The 12509-nt window shown below is 35.2% G+C and overlaps 1 protein-coding gene and 1 non-coding gene across 2 annotated transcripts in view; one reads left to right on the plus strand and one right to left on the minus strand.

The window, feature by feature from the left end:
* Tyr (tyrosinase) overlaps window positions 1–12509 on the minus strand; it is a 127925-nt gene that overhangs the window by 44718 nt on the left and 70698 nt on the right. The gene's annotated exons all lie outside the window — the stretch shown is intronic.
* Window positions 1233–1339, plus strand: LOC138836673 (U6 spliceosomal RNA). The gene has a single exon (XR_011374991.1). It is a non-coding gene; the product is annotated as a U6 spliceosomal RNA (small nuclear RNA).

Consider the following 12509-nt stretch of genomic DNA (forward strand, 5'->3'; position numbering starts at 1 on the left):
AGACAGAGGATTTCTCAACTGGGATCTACCAGAACAAAGAAAATGCTTTTAAAAACTATCTGCCCTACTACTTTGCCAAAGTTTCCAATCAGCTCAAGTAACTTGGGAGTGGAGTCCATGGGGTCCTTTAAACACAAGATCATGTCATCTGCAAAGAGGGAGAGTTTTCCTTCCTTTTTCCCAATTTGGATCCCTTTTATGTTTGCATCTTGTCTTTTTGCCCTAGCTAGGCATTATAATACTAGGTTGAAGAGTGGACATCCTTGTCTCCTTCTGGAATTTAGAGGAAATGGCTTTAACTTTTTGCCATTAAGTAAAATGCTGGCTATAGGCTTGTCATACCCTGCCTTTACTATATTGAGGAATGTTCCATGGATTCCTAGTTTTTCCAGAGCTTTCATCATAAAGGGGTGTTTGATCTTGTCAAATGCTTTTTCTGAATCTGTTGAGATAATCTTTCCTGTATGCCAATAACAAGAAGAGAGCAGCTGAAATTAGGAAAGCAATCCCTTTTGTAATAGCCCCACAAAAAGTAAAATACTTAGGAGTTAACTTAACAGAAGAGGTAAAGGACCTCTATGATGAAAACTTTAAAAACCTGAAAAAGGAAATTAAAGCAGAACTAAGCAAGTGGAAAAACCTCCCATGCTCCTGGATTAGAAGGATCAACATCGTGAAAATGGCAATACTCCCAAAGGCTATCTACAAATTTAATGTGATACCTATCAATAGCCCAACCCATTCTTCAATGAAATAGAAGAAGTAATCCAAAAATTCATATGGAACAATAAAAGATCCCAAATAGCAAAAAGAATCCTTAGTAGAAAGAATAGTGCTGGAGAAATATCAATACCAAATTTCAAACTCTACTATAAAGCCATAGTAATCAAAACAGCTTGGTACTGGCACAAGAACAGAACTCAGTACCAATGGAAAAGAACTGAAAACCCAGAAATGAGCCCACAGATTTATTTATTTTCTTTTTTAAATTTTACTGTGAAGGTGATGTACAGTCAAATAAACCAGGTAATGAGTACATTTCTTTTTGAACAGTGTCGACCCTCCCTCATTTTCTCCCTGTTTTTTCTCCCCACTTGCCCCCAAGTTATATAGTTCATCTCCAACATAACGTCTAGTGATTATCACTGCTGAATTAGATCACCATTTCTGTGTTTCCCCTTCCCCTCCTCAAATCAGATAAACCTAAATATGACTCAAAAAGTTCAGAAATAGTGTTCGCTTCAGCAGCACATACACTGAAATTGTAACAATACAGAGAAGATTAACATTGCCCCTGCGCAAGGATGACATGCAAATTCGTGAATCATTCCATATTTTTAAAAAGTACAAAAATAATTAAAAAAACAGTGGCAAAAGGAAACAAATAAGAATAACTTCAAACAGTATAATAAAAACCTAATTTCCATTGCTTGGAGTTCATGTCCATAAGCATCACTTTATATGATTATTTGCACATTGCTATTGACCCCTTTTGATCCTCTCTAAGAATATCCTCCTTTGTGGAAAGCAACTCCTTTTGTAATAGCCCCCTGAAAAATAAAATACTAGGACTTAACTAAAGAAGTGAAGTAATTAACTAAAGAAACTTTAAAAACCTGAAAAAGGAAATTCAAGCAGCTAAGGAAATAGAAAAATCTCACATGCTCCTGGATTGTGATCATGAAAATGGCAATACTGCTATCTACATATTCAATGCAATACCCATCAATATTCCAGCTTCATTTTTCAATGAAATAGAAGAAGTAATCCAAAATTTTATTTGGAACAATAAAAGACCCTGAATAGCAAAAACAATCCTGAGTAGAAAGAACAGTGCTGGAAGAATATCAATATCAAACTTCAAACTCTACTATAAAACCATAGTAATCAAAACAGCTTGGTACTGGTACAAGAACAGACCCGAGGACCAATGGAATAGAACTGAAGACCCAGAAATGAACCTGTAGATCTATAGCCACCTAATCTTTGATAAGAGATTTAAAAAATTAGAACAGAAAACAGCCTCTTCAGCAAATGGTGCTGGAAAAATTGGTTAAACACCTGTAGAAAACTTAAGTTAGATCCTTATATATCACCCTGCACCAGAAGCAACTCCAAATGGATCAAAGACCTCTAAGTAAAGGCAGTTACTTTGAAAACATTACAACAAGGAGTAGGAGAAGCTCTAGGGCTCTTAGCACAGGCTGAAAATTTCCTAATAAAGACCTAGAAACACAACAAATCAAAGAAAGGTTGGACAAATGGGATTGCATGAAACTGCAGAACTTCTGCATGGCAAAGGACATAGCTAGCAAGATTAATAGAAAGATCACAGATTGGGAGAAAAAATTCACTAACCTTACAACAGTCTAAAGTATACTTACAACTCAAAAAAAATAAATCCCCCAACAACAAATCCTCAAATAAATAACTGCCCCATTAATAAGTAGGCTAAAGGCTTAAAGAGAGACTTCACTGAAGAGGAAATAAGAATGGACAATAGACACATGAAAACATACTCAAATTCTTTGGCCATAAAAGAAATGCAAATCAAAACATTGAGATTCCACCTTACTCCAGTTAGAATGGCTATAATCAAGAAATCTAATAACAACAAATGCTAGAGGGGATGTAGCCAAAAGGGAACCCTACTGCATTGTTGGTGGGAGTGTAAACTTGTTCAATCACTTTGGAAAGTAATATGGAGGTTTCTCAGAAGACTCCACATAGAGCTCCCCTAAGACCCAGCAGTCCCACTTCTGGGCATTTACCCAAATGATCACAAATAAAACCAAAACTACCAGCACAACTATGTTTATCACAGTATTATTCACCATAGCTAAGATATGAAACAAACCCAGATGCCCCTCAGTAGATGAATGGATAAAAAATGTGATTTATATATATTTATAGATAGAGATAGATAGATAGATAGATAGATAGATAGATAGATAGATAGATAGATAAATAAATACATGAATTCTATGCTTTCATCAGAAAGAATGACACCATTTCATTTGTTAGGAAATGGAAAGGGTTGGGAAAAAATCATATTAAGTGAAGTAAGCCAGACCCAAAGAAACATAGGTCCCATGGTTTCCCTTATTTGAAATAATTAGTATACATCTAGGATAATCTTATCAGACGAGCAGAAAAGCTCAAATGCTATGAATATATGACCATATAAGATAATGTTAAGCAAACTAAATCCCAAGATATGGACACAATAGGTTTTTCTTTGTTGTTGTTGTTTTAATGTACTATGTGATTTTCTTTTGTTTCTTTTGTATGTTCTTCCCCCTATGGTATATCCCCTGTTGTCACCATATTTGATTTTGTTACCCTGAATCTTTTTTTGGGGGGGGGGTCTGGTTGTGGGTCCTGAACTCTGCGCCTGGGCGCTGTCCCTCAGCTCTTCAGCTCAAGGCTAGCACTCTACCACTTGAGCCACAGCGCCACTTCTGGCTTTTTTCTTTTTTGCTTATGTGGTGCTGAGGAATAGAACCCAGGGCCTCAGGCATGCAAGGCAAGCACTCTACCACTGAGCCACCTTCCCAGCCCATCCCCTGAATCTTGTATATACATTTATCTAATTTGGGGATGGGAAGAGGAATACGAAATGTTGAAATAGGGACACAGGGTGCCCCATTGCAGCAATTAGACTCACAAGACACTATGTTGGAAATGAACTTTACAACTTGGTGGGGGGAAGGAGTGAGGGAGATGGGGGAGGAAAGGGATAGTAGGAGAAAAATCAAGGAGGGTATAACAATGTTCAATGAGAAATGTACTCATGTAACTGTAACCCTCCCTGTACAGCATCTTTACAATAAAATAAATTAAAAAAGAATATACTCCTTTGTTCTCATGATGTGAATGTTTAGCGTGCTCTGTAATTATACATGTCCAAGTGTAGTTTGTATTTTACCTTTCATTGCATTGCTTGTAGATTTATAAGCACATTCTTTTTTAATTTAATTTTATTTTATTTGTGAACATACTGTACAGAGGAGTTACAATTACATGGGCAGGATAATGCGTACATTTCTTATCAAGCATTGCATCCTCCTCCTTTGTTTACTCTTCACATCCCTTCCCAGCCTCCCCCCTCCCCCCAATCCCAATCCTTCTCCTTCCCCCCCTTCCCCCCCCCCCCCCCCCGCACACCGACGTTGTAAAGTATAAGCACATTCTTATTATTACAAATGAAGGTAACCATTCAGCCTATGTTTCTTTGGGTCTAGTTTACTTGGCTTAATACAATTTTTCCAATTGTTTCCATTTCCACACAAATATGGCAAAGGATATAGCCAAAATAAGTAGAAAGCCCACAGAATGGGAGAAGATCTTTGCTAGTTATGCATCAGACAAGGTCAATAAATTAACCCTCCTCAAAAACAAATCTCAAAGAAACAACAACCCCATTAATAAGTGGGCTAACAACTTAAATAGAGACTTCTCAGAAGAAGAAATAAGAATGGCCAATAGACATATGAAGAAATGTTCAACATCTCTGGCCATAAAAGAAATGCAAATCAAAATAGCATTCAGATTCCACCCCAGATAGTGTGGCCATTAATAAGAAAAACAATAGTAGCAGATGCTGGTAGGAATGTGTCCAAAATAGAATCCTACTACACAGTTGGTGGGAATGTAAACTTGTTCAGCCACTCTGGAAAGCAGTATGGAGGTTTCCCCAGAGACTAAACATAGAGCTTCCCTATGACCCAGCAATCATACTCCTGGGCATTTACCCAAATGACCACAAACAGGACTGTACCAAAGCCTCTAGTACAACCATGTTCATTGAAACATTATTTACCATAGCCAAGATATGTAATCAACCCAGATGCCCCTCAGCAGCTGTAGTTATTTCTGAGTTCTAATACTTCTGTTCTTTGCACCATTCTACTTCATAGTCTCTATGATGATCAATTATATTTCAATACATTCTTTCATTTTATTCTTTTTAGTTATTTTATTCTTATATTATTCTTGTATTGTGTATCAATACTTTCTTTTATTTTAGATGCTATTGTCTTTCTGTCAGGATTTTACCTTATCTCCTCATCATTTCCCTCACCATTCTCTAATGGTTTTGCTTCATTACTTCCATCATGACACCATTGGCTGTTGTATTGCCTTCACCTTTTGACTGAGTGGAGAAAATTGGTACTTGTCAAAAATAATTTTTGCTTAACAGATTAAAAAGATTATGAGAGTGCCATTCTTTATATAACAACAAGAGGAGAAGAAATTGAATTCACAAGTAACCTTTATTCTAAGAGATGGTAAGACGTGTGAGAAGGTATAAGATAATGTCGAATGAACTTTGGTAAAATATGGGAGGAAAAAGCAAAAGTCTTAAGAAATGACTAAAATTTAGAAAAATCAACTAGGAACTATAGGACAGTTTAGAATTCTGGAGGATGTTACTCTTAAGCACAGGAAAAAAAATTCACAAAACTACTGATCAATTTTTATTTTTCTGCAGCTATCTACTGGGTACACAAAGGAAAGAACAGGATGCGAAAGAAAGAAGAAAGATGAGTTGGCCTGCCAGAAGCCCAGAGGTGAAGCAGTAGTATCAGAACATGCATATGTGCTCTTGGCTATTAACAAATTTTGTGTTAAGAGGAGTTGATGAAGGATATGCACAAAATTTGCTCAGATCGCAACTCTTCTGTTATAAAGAAAACAGATCAGCTGCTGGGAAATGAGAATAAAGAATTGAAGTCCTTGTGATGTTTGGTGCTTTCTATCTTTCACCTTGTCCCTGTCATGTTTGGTGTTTTCTATCTTTCTTGTAGGAAAAACAATTAAAAACTAAATAAGGGGTGGGAATATGAATTAGTGGTAGAGTTCTTGCCTAGCATGCAAGAAGCCCTGGGGTCAATTGCCCAGTACCACATAAACAGAAAAATCAAGAAGTGATGCTGTGGCTCAAGTGGTAGGTAGAGACATTAGCACAGAGATGCTTAGTGACAGTGCCCAGACTGGCAAAAAAAAAAAAAGCCTAAAGAAGATCATTTTGCCCATTGGACAGTTTCTCCCAATAGATTACTTTACCTAAAGACACAACTACAGAATTCTTTATGTTGTTCCTGAGTTCTTATTGTCGTTGTTAGGATGATTGTGATAGTTTGCATTTGATAAAGTTTATCTCAGCTTCTTCCCTTTTTGTTAAAAATACATGCAGAAATCTGGTCTTTATGCTTCCTAGTACCATATACCACCCAAGTTACATTTATAAAACAGAAAAATACTGTATAATAATTTTACAAATGAAATTCACAATATAATATGCACTATGGATGTTTTGTATATTAGTGATATTTTCTGTAAGTTTCTTTCCTTTAAAGAAAATATGGAATCATTTGCATTTAAATGATGCCTTTAACATCAAAGTTATGTATTTTTGTTTTATTTACTTACATTAATTTTGATTGTTAAATGTTTGCATTAATACAAATTATACAAAATGTTGGGTTCAATTATGATATTATCAAACATATATAATTTCATCATATCAGTTTTCTCTTTCTCCCCTCTAATAAGTAGAACACTTCCTCTTCTCAAATAGTATCCATTTTACTTCAGAACTTTTTTTAAAAAAATAGCTAGGTTCTGTATATGAAGACTTGAGGTATGACTCAAGTTGTAGAGTGTCAACTGTTGGCAAGATGGCTGAACAAATTATCAAGATGCTAAGTTCAAACCTATACCACAATACACAGATTAGAAAAAAAAGTTAGACTCTGAATATAAAAGAAATGTGTTATATTTGTCCCTATAAGTCTAGCTAATTTGGTTAATACCATGTTTTCCTACTCATTTTCCCACAAATGATAAAATTTTGTTCTTTTTCATGGCTAAATAATATACAAATGTATACCAATATATTCCAATACACCAATATAGTAATAATATACCACCATTTTAATTCATTCATTAATGATCACATATACCAATTTACTAATGACTATTTTTAATAGCTCCACAATAAACAGAAGTGGAGAGGTATCTATTGTATATTTCCTGTAAGAAGGATTTAAAAGCTGCTTTTTCTGAGAAACACTAATTCCTTACTTAGGGCCACAAGTGAACTAAAATCATGCTAAAAAGCTTAAGCTTCAGCTTTCACTTTGCATCAGTGTTCTTTGTTCTGAGATATTCTCTACTCCAGTCACTTTGTAATCACATTTATTTCAATTAGAAAATAATATACTGAAGAGTCATTCTTCTGTGACACAAGGCAATGCCTTCTTCTTATCATCTTTTGACAAAAGGTGAAATTGCCACACAGGGAAAGAACTGCCAAAAGCTCAGGACAGATGATTGACTACCAGAAAACAGTAACAAGAACTTGGCCATAGAGCAACAGGACATGTTCCAACTTCTCTCAAGAGAGGAAGCAAGAATAACTTCTCCAGAAACCCCTCAGGGACAGGGATCTCAACCAACCAGTGCCTGGAATGTTTAATCACTATGTTTAACCTCTATGAAACCTAAACTCATGTCTATGTCCTTAAAGATGTCTGAAGATACACAGACGTACTCTCATCCAACAGCATATGTGCCCATGCCATGGAATGAATTTCCTTTCTCTGAGTTTCACCAAGGTTCTTTACTTGTCATACAGGGGCCAGTGGTTGCATATTACACAGTGGAACTCCTGGAATTTTGGCCTAGAGTAAAAAATTTTAGTCTCATGTTTACTTACATTCTTAAAGGTATATGCTAAAAGCAGTATAGCTGAATGATACAGTGTACTTCTATTTTTAGTTTTTGATAAAACTTCCTTACAACTTCCAGAGTGGCAAGACTAATTTACATTTCCACCAACAGTATAAAAAATTCTTTCTTCTCCACACCTCACTAGGATTTATTTTCTTTCTTTCTTTCTCTTTCTTTCTTTCTTTCTTTCTTTCTTTCTTTCTTTCTTTCTTTCTTTCTTTCTTTCTTTCTTTCTTTCTGTCTTTCTGTCTTTCTGTCTTTTTCCTTTCTCATTCTTTCTTTTCTTTCTTTTTCTCATGAGGCTTGAACTCAGGGCCTGTAGGCTGTCCTCAGCTTTTTTACTTAAGGCTAGCTCTCTACTACTTTGAACCAAAGCACCACTTCTGGTTTTCTAGTAGTTAATTGGAGATAAGAGTATCATGGCTGACTCTGAGCAATGATCCTCAGCTCTCAGTCGCCTGGGTAGCTGAATTAAAAGCCTGAGCAACTGGCATACTGCTGACATTTGTTTTCTCAAAGGACATTGGGTCTCGAATATTATGAGATCTTGATGTAGATTTGATTTTTGTTTCTCTGGTGGCTAAAGATGTTCATCATGATTTTCATGTATATTTTTTCATGTAATGTGTATTGGAATTTTTCTGTTTGACCCATTTAGAAATTTTTAAAAAATTGTTCTATATATTCTGCATATAAATCAAATATAAACCAAATTTGAAACTCTACTATAAAGCCATAGTAATCAAAACAGCTTGGTATTGGCATAAGAACAGACATCAGGACCAATGGAATAGAATTGAAAACCCAGAAATGAACCTACAGACCTATAGCCATCTAATCTTCAATAAGGAAGCTAAAACAATAGAATGGAAGAAAGACAGCCTCTTCAGCAAATGGTGCTGGCAAAATTGGTTAACTACATGTAGAAAACTAAAGCTAGATCCTTATATATCACCCTGCACCAGAATCAACTCCAAATGGATCAAAGACCTCGAAGTCAAAGCAGACACTCTGAAAACATTACAGGATGGAATAGGAGAAACCCTAGGTCTCCTTGGCTCAGGCTGAAATTTTTTGAATAGAGACCCGGATACACAACAAATCAAAGAAAGGTTGGACAAATGGGATTGCATAAAGTTGCAGAGCTTCTGCAGGGCAAATGATATAGCTAGCAAGATCAATAGAAAGCCCACCGATTGGGAGAAGATCTTTACTAGCCATACAACGGACAAGGGTCTCATATCTAAAATAATCTTGGAACTCAAAAAATGAAACCCCCCAACAACAAATCCTCAAAGAAACAACTGCCCAATAAATAAGTGGGCTAAAGACTTAAAGAGAAACTTCTCTGAAGAAGAAAGAAGGATGGCCAATAGACACATGAAGAAATGTTCAACATCCCTAGCCATAAAAGAAATGCAAATCAAAACAACATTGAGATATCACCTCACCCCAGTTAGAATGGCAAAAATCAAGAACTCTAACAACAACAGATGCTGGAGGGGATGTAGACAGAAAGGAACTTTACTTCATTGTTGGTGGGAATGTAAACTTGTTCAACCACTTTGGAAAGCAGTATGGAGGTTCCTCAAAAGACTTCACATAGAAATCCCCTATGACCCAGCAATCCCACTTTTGGGCATTTACACAAATGTTTACAAACAAGACCACACTAAAGCTACCAGCACAACTATGTTTATTGCAGCATTATTTACCATAGCTAAGATATGGAACCAACCCAGATGCCCCTCAGTAGATGAATGGATCAAGAAAATGTGTTATATATACACAATGGAATTCTATGCCTCCATCAGAAAGAATGACATTGCCCCATTTGTTAGGAAATGGAAAAACTTGGAAAAAAATTATATTAAGTGAAGTAAGCCAGGCCCAAAGAAACATAGGTCCCATGGTTTCCCTTATTTGCAATATCTAGTATATGTATGAGTACAGCGGAAACGGTCAGATAATGTGAGGTCAGGAAAATGAAACCTTAGATATCTATTTTAATGTTTTTTTCTTTCATGCATGGGTTTCTAAAGCATTTATAAGATTATCTCTTTGTTGCTTTGTATGTCCCTCCCCCACAGTATAACCCCTGCTTTCACTATATTTGATGTCAGTATAACTTGTGGAGGAGATGGGGAAAAACCATTTGTTTAAGGATACAGGTGGACCTGTTGCAACAATGAGAACTACAAGTTGTCATGTCCAAAACGAGCTTTACAATGTCGGTGTGGGGGGGGGGAAAGGGGGGGAAGGAGAAGGATTGGGATTGGGGGGGAGGGGGGAGGCTGGGAAGGGATGTGAAGGGTAAACAAAAGGAGGAGGCTGCAATGCTTGGTAAGAAATGTACGCATTATCCTGCCCATGTAATTGTAACCCCTCTGTACAGTATGTTCACAAATAAAATTTAAAAAAATAAAATAAAAATTGTTTAGTTCTATATATTCTGCGTATAAATCTTCTGTCAGATAAATAGCTAGATAAGATTTTCTCCTATTCCCTCATTGTCTCTTCACTTTTTAAATTTTCTTTTGTTATGTTAAAACCTTTTAATTTGATACAATCATATTTGTCAATATTTTGTTATTGTTTCTTGAGTTATTGGAGCCCTATTCAGAAAATCATTGTTTATATCCATAGCTTAAAGTATTTGTCCTATGTTTTCAGGGAGTAGTTTCAAACTTAAAATATTACATTAAGATCTTTGATCTATCTTGAATTTATTTTTGGGCACAATGAGTGGTAGGGATCTAATTTCAGATTTCTACAGTTAGATACCCAGTTTTCTCAACACTACATGATAAAGAGACTATTTTTTTCTCTGAAACACAGTTTTGGAAAATTTGTTGAGAATCAGACAGGTATATATTTAAAGGTATCTATACCTATTTCTATATAAATATATTTATTTATGTGTTATATATAAATCCATAGATAAATATCTATATCTATATTATATATAATGCCATTCTTGTTACGATCATTTTATATTATGGTTTGAAATCAGGTTGCTTCTGAGACCAAAGGAGGATATTCTTAGGAAAGGATCAAAGGTTTAATAGCTATATGCATATGATCATATAAAATGATATTTATAAAAATGAAATCCAGGAAATGGAAACAAGAAGATTTGCTATTTTTTTTCTTTCTTGTCACTATTTTTGATTTTTGTACATTTTGTGTTGTAAGTTCATCTGTTTTGGGAAAGCTAAGTGGGAGCACAGAAATGGTGGGACAAATTCTGAACAAATGCAGCAGTGGTACTCACTAGACACTGTGGAAAAAGAACTATACAACTTGTGGGGAAAGGGTCAGGAGGGAAAAAAACAGAGAAAACAATGGAAGAGGTGGCACTGTACAAAAAGAAATGTACTCATTATCTGACTGATGTAACTGTAACCCCTCTGTACATCACCTTTACAATAAAAATAATAAAATATATTTAAAGAAAAAAATATCAATTTGTGTGACACTTCCTACATTACTCTTTTTTTGTGAAAGATAATTTTGGCTACTAGGGTTTTTTGAGCTTCTATATGAATTTTAAGATTCTTAATTATTATTATTATTTTTTTTGTCAGTTGTGGGGCTTGAATTCAGAGCCTGGGCACTGTCCCTGAGGTTATTCATGCAAGGTTAGCACTCTACCACTTTTAGCCACAGTGCCACTTCTGATTTTCTGGTAGTTAATTGGTGATAAGTGTTTTAGGGACTTTCATGCCTGGGCTGGTTTTGAACCTCAATCCTCAAATCTCAACCTCCTGAGTAGCTGGGATTACAGGCATGATCTACTGGCACCCAGCTAAATATTTTCCATAAAGAATAGCATCAGAATTTTGATGGATATTACATTTAATTTACTGTAATATGGCCATTTTCATAATATTAATTCCATTCATACATGGACAGTTATTCTTCTAGTATCCTTTTAAGTTACTTATTTGATGTTTTGTGGTTTTTATTAAATATTTCTTTCTGACTTGTTTAGGTTTATTCCTAGGTAATTTTTAGGCTATTTTGAATGGGAATTTTGGCCTAATTTGCTGAGTAGGTTCACTATCAATATATAAAAAGTATTTTTTAAAACCTACATAGAGAGTATAGAGACAAGACACTCTTTTCTTGTTCCTTCCCACTTTTTCCCCAATTCAGTACAATGGCTATCAATTTGTTATGTACCTTCATTGTGTTAAAGTATACATGAGTCTTCTGTCTCTTCAGGATTTTTATTATGACGAGATGTTATGTCAAAGACTTCCAAATTTATTGATACAAGTATGTGTTTTTATGTCCTTTATTCTACTTAAGTGATGTATTATGCTTTTTTAATTCCCATATGTTGAACAATCTTGTATATTCCTGGATTAAAGCCAACTTAATCATGGTGTATACTATTATTAGTGTTCTTCTGAGTTAAGCTTGCAAGAATTTCCTTGCTTATTTTTGCATTAATGTTTATTAAGGAAATTTCCCTATAGATTTTGTTGTTTGTCCCTATCCAGTTTGGGAATCAAGGACAACTATGGTTTCATAAGAATGAATTTGAAAAAATGAATTTGAAAAAAAATGAATTTGGAAGTGTTCATCCCTTTCTATTTTATAGAAGAGTTTGAAAATCATTTGTGTTAGTTCTTTAAAGGTCTGATAGATTCAGCATTCAATGAAACCAGTTAGGGGCTTTTCTTTATTAACACACTCATTACTGCGTCAATGTGATTGCTCATTCTAGATCTGTTCAGGTTCATAATTTACATGTATGTGTGTGT

Source organism: Dipodomys merriami, unplaced genomic scaffold, assembly GCF_024711535.1.
Source record: "Dipodomys merriami isolate MVZ:Mamm:240054 unplaced genomic scaffold, mDipMer1.0.p SCAF_25, whole genome shotgun sequence".
NCBI classification, from domain to species: Eukaryota; Metazoa; Chordata; class Mammalia; order Rodentia; family Heteromyidae; genus Dipodomys; species Dipodomys merriami.